The sequence below is a fragment of the Macrobrachium rosenbergii genome, chromosome 55 (genome assembly GCF_040412425.1).
Source record: "Macrobrachium rosenbergii isolate ZJJX-2024 chromosome 55, ASM4041242v1, whole genome shotgun sequence".
NCBI classification, from domain to species: domain Eukaryota; kingdom Metazoa; phylum Arthropoda; class Malacostraca; order Decapoda; family Palaemonidae; genus Macrobrachium; species Macrobrachium rosenbergii.
Genome location: NC_089795.1, coordinates 18032215 through 18044641, shown reverse-complemented (window position 1 = coordinate 18044641; position 12427 = coordinate 18032215).

Below are 12427 nucleotides of genomic sequence, written 5' to 3'. Positions count from 1 at the left end.
TTATACTTCCACAATATGTCTTTTACATAAGGTCACTGAAACAAACCACCACTGCAAGTTTACCACAGTTGATTGTTTTCAAAGAATGAAGCTACTAAATAGTTCAGCATATACCATACACCACCTATCAGTGTTATGCAGTGCTACACTTTGCATTTATCCAATTTTAAGTCACATAAAAACTGCCACAAGGTCAGTCTAGAAGGGGAGAAGTTGTTTCTTTTTTTTTTTGTTCTTTTCTTTATACTGTCTCATTCCTTGAAGCTCAGAACAAACTGGAATTAATCAAAATATTTATTGAATACATTCAACTAAAAAAACAACTAAAAACCTTAATAACAAAAACAGATGCAAAACAAAACATCACCTTACTACTTTTGTTTCCCAAAACACAAAAATAAAATCTCTCTTCTCAAACCAAACCCATTCCAAAAAAGAATAAATAAAAAAACCTACCACATCGTGACGCCAAGGGTTCTCTCAGACACCTTCCTCCTCCCCGCCAAGCTGCCTCCCATGGTTACCACTCCTAAGGGAGCGGTCTCCCCTTCGCCGACTCCTACTGCTTCATCGGTAGAGAGTTGACTTGGGTGGCGATGGACGAGGACAAAGACTCATCGGCACTCTCCATTTGAGAGTGCCACTGCTAATCCGACTTTTTCCAGGTTTGGGGGAACCAGAGAGGCCTAGGGAACTATGGCCCTCCCCTGGAGCCTACTGTGCAGGGGTTAATTAAGCACCTGAGTGCTTCGGTGCCTTCTCCTGCAACTGCTGCTTCGGCGACTGTTACCATGGCAACAGTCACAATGATGTCTGCATCCACGACCACCTCTGTGGTGGCTTTTACGATGGTTTGTGTATTGTGTAGGAACAAATGACAAATTTTTAAAGTAATTTATATTTTTCTTAACTATACAAACCTGAGGTCTTTACAGTTTAATGCCCACCTCATGCCACCCCACATTCTGATACCTGGACCGAAAGGCAAAGTGAAGCGGGACTCCCACCCGGCACTCAGTGGTTAACTCCTTAGCCACCTTGTTTAAAAGTTAAACTGCTGTTTCCAGCTGTGCTGAAGCATATTCCTAATGTAAAGACCTCTGGTTTGTATAGTTAGGAAAAATACAAATTACTTAAAAAAATTTTTTTATAATTGGATACCCACCTACTATTACATTATAACCCACCCAGGCTCCCCACAACTGAGTGAGTTATCAAGATGAATTTTGAAGAGAACTAAAACATTTGAGACACCTGATGGAAAACAAGTGAACTGGACAGTCATCCGAGTCAGCCAAGTGAGCTCATTTATTTTATATAAGCAACTTACCAAGTAATTACATAGCTATAGTTTCTACTAACCGGCAGCTAGAATTTTTGAAATTAGCAGTAATACTACTTTTGTTTTGGTTAGGCGACTAACCCCTCCCACTCTGGGGTAAGAGAGGAACTAGCTCAGCAAAAGAGCTCAGTATGTTTCTGATGGCTGTACAACAGTTCTTAGCAGCAGCATATTTTTTGGAGTTCTCTAGCTTCTAAGTTGGTCGCAGCACTACGACTGGTAGCCTTTTGGGCATATTTAGACAGCGTCAGGTTTTTTTTCAGACCTAACTATGTACCGATTTTGTCTTTTATAATTCTGATCTTAGACATTCTAAGCTTTGTTGACTTTAGACCTGGCAGAGATGTCTGATTCTAGTTCCCAAGTTTTCGGTATTGCAGCAAAAGCTGTAATACTAAATAACTAAAGTCTGTTATGACCCACACACTCTGTGCACATCTTGTAAGGGTCAAATTTGTTTGCCAGTCTTGACTGGTAATGAATGTGAACATTGCAATGTCAAAATGTGGAAAACTTTGAATAGTCATTTGTCAAAACTGGACAGAGGCAAAAAGAGGTAAGTGGCTTGTAGAGCCAATAGTAAAAAGATGTTAGCTAGTCAGGTTCCTGCTAAGTCTGTAACTGATAATGTTTCTGTACCTTTTATTCCTCCTAATCCCAGTTCTCAATCTGTTTCACCATCTCCTCTTCCCGGCTCCCTTACTCCCACTCCCAACCCCATTGCCAGCTTTGAGTCGAGAGGTGATAAGAAATTTGAATTGTTAGTGAATACAATGGAACAGATAGATGCTTCAGGAAAGTCCTTATGGAAAAGTGCAGTGTAAAAAGTGTTGGTGAAGTGTCAGTGGAGGTGGTGGCTGTCTGTCCTGCTGACTCTCCTAGGCAAAGGTCCCTGGTAAACTCTCCTAAACCTGGGAGGAGCCAAACTGGTAGCCAAAAGGAGGTCGGTGGGGTTTGCCCACAGGCAGTCGCCCCCTCAGTTGGACCTGTTGCCCACCCCCCTCGATTTGGGACCACCTTGACGTGGTGAGGGGGCTCTTGAACTCCAGGAATCTGTTCCTGGGTTCAAGTCCAAGAGTCCCATATACCATTCTATATTCCTTTTGAATTAATTTTTGCGGAATTTTCCGCTTTTGCTAAAATTTATTGGTCCTGATAAATAGGAAAAGATATCATAACTGGGATTGGGTTTATATCTGAAGCCAAATAGTGGGAACTGTGGTAGGATCATCAACTACCTGATAATGTTCGGACCTGAGAGATGTCAGATCCATATCTCAAGGGCGGAACTATTCTGCGGAGCTGGGCCATGGATTCCAGGGGGGGTGTCTAGCTCTGGAGATAGGACTCTCGGCATTCTATCCAGTTTGCCCATAATACGATTAGGGTGGGGATGATTGTATTCTTGTAATACTCTCTGTCCTAGCAAGCAGGTTTGGCTTACACTTGGGCCACTCTAATCGTATTGTGCCATCCCCTGTGGGGTAGGGTAGGGGGTGGACATTTGGGAGTCAGCTTTCACTTAAGCCATTTGTTGAAGAATAAATCCCTTGAAAGGCTAATGATTTCTTTTTAAAGTTTTCAAGTTTATTATTTTTTTTCCTAATATTCGATCTTTATGATAGTAACAATAAAGAACCAAGTACCCCTGGGTCCTCTGATGATACTGTTTTGGCACAGATGCCAACCTCTGCACCCACCTTGGAGATTGAAAATTCTCCAAATGTTGATGACCCATGCGAGGAAAAGGATATCCCTGTAAAAAAAAGGATCGGGCATTGTCACAATGGAACCATTCTCCTTTGAGCCAGATGTTTCTGTGCCTGTGTCCCTTTCAAAAAAAGGAACAAAAAAATAGCTCAAACTTTTCAACCATGGGCCCTTTGGAGCCTAAAAGAATAAACAAAAGAAAAATAGACCTGACTCAACCTTGGTTCACTTTGATTCCCTTTTTGGAGAATCAAACTGGTCAAGGTTTTTGAATTTACAAGCCAACCAAGAAATATCCTTATTAAAATTGGAAAATTACTTGTTGAACCAATGCCCATCACAAGAGATAAGCATAAGACAAATTAAAAAAAGGGAATGGTTGGTTGAAACAACGACCAGAATCCAATCAGAAAATTATCGAAATATTTAAAACATAGAGAACATAAACATAAGCGTTACAAGGCATGATACCATGAACAGTGTACAAGGCACAGTGATATTACCAAATCTAGAAGAAGAAATACAAAACAAATCAATGTTTCTAGATTCATTACAGAAAAGATACAGCAATGTTGAAGGCTGCGAACTATATGAGGTCCCAAGCAGGAAAGACAAAAATAAATCTATCAAGATAGCAAAAATAAAGTTCAGTGGCCAAACCTTGCCCTTGAAAATTAAAATACTGGGATTAAAGAGAGAACCAAGACCTTATGTTCCCAAACCCATGCAATGCAAGAACTGTTGTAAATATGGCCATACAACCATTAAATGCAGACATTTTTCCAGATGTGCCCATTGCAATTCGCAAGAACATAAAACACGCTTGGACTGTGGCCAACCAAAATGCATAAATGGTGGCCTAGAACATCATGCCCAATCTAAAACGTGCATTCTGTATTTACAATACCGAACTTAAATTACTACAAGAGCGAACAGGAATGTCGATCAGGGAAGCAAAGTTAGAACTAAAAGTGAGAGGATTGAATGACCCAGCTAAGAAATTTAGATATGCAGATACTTCAAAATCAAACAATACCCAAACTGAAGTGAATGACAATAAAAATAAAGAAAGAAATATCAATAAAAAAAAATACATGATCGAAAGAACTCTTCTATGGAGATTTCATACAACAGTTACATTATCACAGTTGACAATAGATTTACCTCCTTACCAATAATAGATACGAATATTGACATAGAGAAAGACGACGAAGAATTAAAATCACAAGAATGTGACAAAACGGATAACACAACTCAGAAGAGGCAACTAGATAAGACCCCACCTAATTCCACCAAACAAAGCTGTAAAAAGATAAATAACCCACCAATCTCACCAAAAGCTAAAGTTCAGAAACAGAAACTAAATCAAACATTCCACTGTCTCCCTTAGTAACAATAATACCTCTAGGAGAAGAATCACAAAACTCAGATGAAATGGAAAACCAAAACATAAATAACTACGATGAAAGCAAAGAAATTCACCCATCACCAATTACAGGCACCACAAGAAAAACCAAGAAGGAACAACAAACTAAAGAACATGAAGATAGATGTGGTTGTAGTAAATGCTTTGTAGCAATGTGCCACAGAAATAAAACTATAACTAAAGAAAGTCTAACCAACACCATAAGAAATTTCATGAGGTATAGGAATAAGGAAAAAAACAAACATCAAATCTCATGAAGAAGGTTGCATGTGTATTGAACATTTAGAATATTACAAAGAAAAACATATCAGTGTTGTAGATAATATTCTAAAAAAAATCAAAAGGGAAAAATTAAGTCAAGATAGTAAAAATGTAAAAGCCAACGAAAGTCAAATTAAAACAACAACAAAAAATGAATCAAGACCTACAAAAATACAAATTAACTTATAACAAATTTAAAGAAAAAAATCAGCTTTATAATTTACAATAATTTGACCACTCTCATATTACACCATTCAATCGTTATATAATTCAATGGAACATAAATGGATTATTAACAAGAATGCACTCAGGAGAAGTCCAACAACTTGTAAGTGAATATGAACCAATGATTATATGTATATAACACATTGGAAAATTTGTTCCAAATATAGGTAAATATCTACTAGCCGCAACATCAAAGGAAAATGAAAATAATTTAGGAACAGCAATATATGTCCATAATAAAATGATACAGTATACGACAAAGTAGATATAGATTACGCTGAATTACAAATTTCAGCAATTACAGTGAAAATAGAAAATAATTTATTTGACATATTAACTTATACAACCAGCCTAATAAAAGGTATGATTTAAACATTACAGAAAATAATAAAAGATTTTAAGAATCTCATCTTAATTGTTGGAGATTTCAATGCACATAATCCAATATGGGACTATAACAATATTACACTGGATAAAGATGGAGAAAAAATAGAAAACATGATGAACACTAATAATCTCTGTTGTCTGAATGACAAAGAAGTAAATACAAATTGCTCGAAAACCCAAGGAACCTTTTCCTTGATAGATGTCACCCTTTGTTCAACTAATATAGTTGACAAACTAGATTGGAATACAGTACTTGTGATGATTCCTACTCAAATTATTATTTTCCCATAATAATATCCTTATTATTATTAAATAATAAACCGAAACTATACTCTCCAAATTATAACATGCAAAAAGCAGATTGGGACATTTTTAACTTGCATACCAGAAATATACCGCCATATGATTATTTGAGAAATCACAATGAGTCAAACGAATTCTTTGTATCTTTCATTAAAAAGGAGCAGACAAAGCTATTCCTCATTCAAAACCCCATAATAAAAAACATGAGGTTCCCTGGTGGTCAGATGATCTATCTGAATTAGTACGAGAAAAACATTCTAGCAAGAAGGTTAGATACTCTAAACAGAAGATTCAATAAAGTAAATAAATCAAAACCATTCTTGGAAGAAAATATATTAAAAATGATAATTGTACTATTAGAAATAGATGCATTAAAACCTTTATATAATAAAATATCAGCTAAATTTAGAAGGGAAGTCATAAAAGGTAAAATAATATCTTGGAGGTCGTACGTATCGGAAATAACAAGCGAAACATCCATTCAAAAAGTATGGGAAAAATTCTGAAAAATAAATGGAACAAGCGTTAGGCCACCCAGACAAGCTATATTGGATAATGGGAAAAAAATTTTAGATCATTTCGAAATTAGTAACATAATTGGGGAAAGTTTTGCCAAAACAAGTTGTGACCAAAATTTGGACAAACATTTAAAAAAAATAAGGAATAAAGCAGAATCTATGATACTTAATTTTGAAACAATGGAAGATTATTATAATAAGAAATTCAATATGGATGAGTTGGAATATGCTCTCTTGAACAGCAATAAATCTGCTCCTGGAGGTGATGATATATGCCTTGAATTGATTTGCCACCTAGCACCTTTGGCAAAATCATACTTATTAAAACTTTACAATCATTTATGGCTCAGAAACTTGTTTCCAGATGAATGGTGAAATGTCATAATAATTCCTATACCGAAACTTGGAAGAGATCCTACTAATGTGAACAATTATAGACCGATATATTTAACAAGTTGTCTATGCAAGTTGTTGGAGAAAATGGTAAATGCACGACTTACGTGGCACAGATGTGAAAATAAAATTTTAACTCCTTCCCAGTTTGGCTCACAACATAATCGATCTATATTAGATTCTCTATCTAATTTGGAAGACCACATACATACAGGATTTGAAAGAAAGCAAATTACTGTAGCTGTCTTTTTTGACATCCAACAGGCATACGACACTACATGGACGTACGCAATATTAAAATCATTACATAATAATAACATACGCGACCTTCTTCCTAAGTTTATTAAAAACTTTATGGCTGATTGCACCTTCCAGGTGAGAATAGATAATGCTTATTCCAAGACATTTCCACTTGAAAATGGAGTTCCACAAGGGAGTGTCCTTAGTAGTACTCTGTTTACATTAGCAATTAATGATATCAGTAACATACTACCGGTTGGAATTAAAAGTAACCTGTATATGGATGATTTTGCCATATATCATACAGCATCACTCATAAAGTATGCAGAACGAATGATTAATAAAACCGTCATAAAAAAATAGATGAATGGCCTCATCTGTACGCTTTAGATTTTCCATAGAAAAAACTCAAGCTGTCATGTTTTATAAAAATAAAAATGGGAAAAAAGGTGAAGAAATAGAACTGAAAATCAGAAACCATAATATACCAATTAGCCAAACTGCAAAATTTTTAGGATTAATATTTGATGCACACCTGAATTGGAAAGCCCATATAACTTACATAATATCAAAATGTGAAAGGGCGCTAATGTTGCGTTGTTACTCCATTTTTTTATGTTCTTTGTTATAGGTTTGCATAGATTTTAGTCTTTCTCTTCTTACCTTGGTTTCTTTCGAGGTGTCCTTCAGATTGCTTCGTGGATGATGTGCTATCTTTGTATATTTATTCCTTTTAAGTATTGACATCTCTCAGAAAGGCGTATAGAGACGAGATCGGTAATTTCTTCACTTAAATTAGTACTTAGTATTATAAAGATCAGTACAAAATTAACAAGTTACAATGATAGAAAACAATCACTCTTGACACAGTCTATATGGGGAACACGGAAGCGAGGGGAGACGTACTCTCCCTTGAAGGACACAGTTCTGACTCTTCTCTCCTCGTAGGTCTCTAACTCGTCGAACCCTCAGAAAAACTTGTTATCTGCAATCTCCACCTCCTTCTAGCCTTATTGGAAGGATTAATCAGCAAGGCCTCCCCTTCAAGTAGCTGATTGGAAGGACTGTAGTGGGTGTGATTCAAATCTCTCCTTAGAGGACTTGATAGGAGGTGATCTTAGGACGGTGTGTGAAAGACCCCTCCCACACATAATTGATTGGAGGTTGAAGAAGTACGTCACTTGGGCCAACCCCCAAATTCCTGGAACTTCCACGAAAACACCTTCCTGAGAAGGCGGGGCTATAGAATCAGCTGTTGTAAGCATTTAGACTGTGCTGACTCATGTTTTGGTTAGCTTCAATCGTGAGGCCATTATTTCCCACTTTTACGACTGTTTTTATGGCTTAAACACGATATACTGCAATGGTCCATGTAAACATCCCGCGTATTGATAACATGACACAACAGCATTTGGCCGTTATCACTGTGTTCTTTGCCTCTCTCTTTATTCTTATTTCTCTCTCCTTCTCTCTCCTAACTTTTTCTCTTTCTATCTCTCTCTCTCTCTCTCTTTCTTTTCTATCTAATTTCCCTATCTTTTCTACACCACAACACTAAGTCTAATTAAAAAACTGTCACACACAAATTGGGGAGCTGATAGACATACTCTTAGCATACTGTATAAAGCAACAGTATTATCAATCATTGACTACGGAAGTGAAATATGTGGTTCAGCGTCAGAAGCAGCACTGAAAATATTAGATCCAATTCACAATGAAGGACTAAGAATATGCACAGGAGCCTTTAGATCCTCACCAGTCTCCTCAGTACAAGTCGAATGTAGCGAACTGCCACTGTTCCTCCAAAGAGAATTCATAACAATGAAAAGTGCATTAAGAATCAAGACAAGTGATTCACCAACCAAAAATCTATTTGATCTAAGGGATATATTTATAAACAATCATCCACCTCCTTTCCAAGCTAGAGCTAATAGATTGCTTGAGTCACTGAACATAGATATACAAGTACCTTCAACAGTGAAGTTACCACCCCACTGGACCATGAATAAAGTAAAGACTTGCACACAGTTGAAATATTTATCAAAAAGTTCCTCATATACCCCAGAACACCATAGACAAAAAACCATAGATCATATAAGACAAAAATGTTCACACTATGCGATTTATACAGATGGGTGTAAATCACAACATGAAGTAGGATATGCAGCTGTATCCCAGAACAAGTCATATCAGTTATCTTTGCCTCATAATGCCTGTCTTCACAGCAGAGTTGTGTGCAATCGCAGTAGCCATCAAAATTATAAAGCAAATATCATTCAATAATTTTGTTATTTTTAGCGACTCAAGAAGTACTATAGAAGCTGTTCAAGATTACTACTCAAAAAATAATATTGTACAGGAAATTAAATATGAACTCCACAAATTGTATAATAATGGAAAAAATATTAAAAATGGGAAAGCTTAACTCAGCGTGATCATCCAGTATTAGGTGTTCCCTACTTTCACTTACATCCTTGTAATACTACGAAGTTGATGTCTCAGTTAAAATTTGAAATTGAGCCGTTTTTAGAATTCAAAGGTAAAAGATATATTCTAGGTTGGTTGAGTATGTTTGGACCAATTGTAGGATTGGAATTGTCCAACCAGTATTTTACAACATAATTTTTTAAATTGTTTGTTTTATACATCATTGGGAAATACAATAGTTTTTAAAACAGATGCTCTTTTGAAAGTACAATCCACTGCCTTAACAAGCATTTTGCTTAATTTCAAACTGATCAACTCCGTACTCATTTGGTTGAAAAGAAAAAGACTACAAGCCTTTCTATTTCATTCTGAATAAGGCTCTGTTCTTGAACTGATATGTCCACATCCGGTGGGAGTGGGAGAGGGGACAACAGTACAAGGCATTGGTTTATATGTTTATACAAGGGCAAACCATTGTTTCAAGCTCCTGGAAAACAATTGAAGTAGAGAGCAACAATGGTTGATTTGTTGTCATCAGTTGAGAATATAATGTACTTGAATCTGTCTTGTTGTCAGCACACCCAAAGAGGGATCACTCAGAGTTTAGGTCATTTTATGCCTGCCACTTTGGTGGGCCTGACCAAAAGGCTGATGGATTGAAAACAGTCAGCTGTTTCTCATGTAAAGAGGGTTGGACAGAGTTAGTAGATGTATATGTGGTAGGTGGACTGGCATCTCCATCTCCAACTCACTGAACTACTTGGTTAATCAAAAAAATTGTTCCAGAAGGGCTGTGGTGTTCTTGGAGATAAAGTAGTAAGTTGAAGAGTAACAAACACGCATTGGTGATGAGTTCAAGCAGAATTCAAGGTAAAAATGTACCTTTGGAGAGTCGTAATCAGGTACCATTGAGACTTATGTCTGTTGTTATTGGAACTTATATGTGTATTTCCCAGCCACATTGAAAAGTAATTAATGGAGAAGGATCTCTGAATTACCTAGACAATCTGGAGGTATGGTCTTGGTGCAGAAGTCAAAGGCAAAGGGGAGGCCCACTGATTGTCCACTTCAGGTGTGTTTCATTCATGCTGGAAATTTATTATCTCTTAATTAAATATGCTATGAGTTAGATTTGTTGTAGAAGCTAGCTGAAAAATACACTGAGTGTTATAACTTCTCTCCCAGAACCTTGGAGAGGATGAACCAGCCATCACTACAATGAGCTTCAGAGAGAAATCCATCTCTATGATCCCCAAGACTGGAGCATTCAGTCAACAAATACCTGAAAGTCAATGGGGCTAGACAGTCATTGCAAAAAAGTCAGTGACCACCAGCTATGAAGGAACTATGGGTTAGCCATGTGTGTCCAACCCACAGGGAACAGAGCCGTTTTTCATCGCCGAACATATTGTTATACCTCGAGAGACACATCACTTTTGATTTCAGTCATCTTATTTAATGCCAAAGAGCTCCACTGTTGCTGCCAAGTATTGTTCATTTATTTCCTAATACAGAATTTAGTACAGTATTAAGTCTCAACATAACACAATGTATCTTCCTGAAAGTAGCTTTGCTTTTGCTTACTTAGCAAGCTGATCAGCCTCCTTATACTCTTTGCCTACATGTGCTGGCACCCAATGAAAATGAACTTGGATTCCTCTGCTTGAAATGTGGAGCCCTTGCAAAATTTTTAGAATTAAAGGGTCAGTGGAATTAAAAGTTCCAAGTCTTTCAATATACTCTTAGTATCTGAAAAAAATGGTAACAATACCTTCACCAGTTATAGTTGTTGGCATTGCACTTTTAAAATGAAAATTGTATTGATTCCTCCAAACCCAGTGCCAGAACTAGATTTGGAGCTATCAAGAACAAATTAATCTTGATTTTTTATGCTCTAAAATATATACCAGTAACTGAATTGTTACTCTGATATGAACTTTTTAGCTACTACAGAATAGGTACAGAAGAAGACTTGCAGCTTTTAAGAGGGACCACTATATTTCTTGTCAAATTAAAAGTACCCCATTTAAAATCTGCCATACTCAAACTGAAAAGGTTTGAGGGTTAGTCGTAAAACGTGAAGTAAAAGTTTTTGTAGCAGTTTTAAGAATTGGAGAGTCCATGCAACCTATCCCAGCACCTCTAAACCATACAGTACTCTGTCAGTGAAGGTACAGAGGCAACTCTCCTGTCTTAACTAAAAGGCTTGGGATCAGAGATTATTTAAACGCATCTGCGTCATGGTGAACATTCTTAAAATGTTTAATTTAGTTGGTACTGATTTTTCACATCTGTGATTGAATTTAGGAAGAATGAGTGCTTAATTTAGTCTTAAAAAAATTTTGATAATCTATACCCCAAGATACGTGTCAGTGATTTTAATGCATTAAACATTTGCCTTTAAGTAATTTAAGGTGAGCAACCCGTAGCCATTGGTCAAAGATTAATCTTAAGAAGTGGAGCTATGTTATTAAGGGATCCTTTGACCTTTAGCATTTGCATCAGGTTTTGAATATGGGAAAAATGTACAATAACTGTATGAACTGTAGAGAGCTATTCTGCTAAAATATGAAAAGCAGCAATAGTTTGCATGCCTATATAAGACTTGATATGTTCAAAGTCACAAAAAGTTCAGTGCAGTATCTGATTCCTGTTAAGCGTATAATACCTAAGGTTTGTTATGCTACATAATCTCTTAAACACAAGTGGCATTTCATATTCATTTTTTGTTCCTAATATCAGCTTGTCAGAATTGTTCTATAGCTCTGTCAATTACAGTTTGCTGGAACATGCAAAGCTCTTGTAATCTGTAGTGTACAGATTTTATGATCAATTGCTATCTTTCTTCTTTATATAGTTTCTTCAACATTTCAAGTTGGACTTATACAATGACCATTTCCTTTATTTTGTATATATTGTACAAGAAGCAAGAAAATCGTATTCAGACGAATATAAGCCAGCCCTAACTTGGTCTAGAGGGCAAACTACTAACTTCATACTGAATGAAAGGCTCAGGAATGTACGGTTTCACCCCACCTAAGAGGACTTACCATCCCCTAGAATGTGCCATGGCGGGCTAGTCAAACTACAGTACTACTGTGTATAATAATTATCAAAAAAAGAGTAAAGAATAGAGATCTGTTGACTGAATGTCTGTGCTGTTATCCCTCTGAAGCCAAAGTTTAAGGCTAAGGT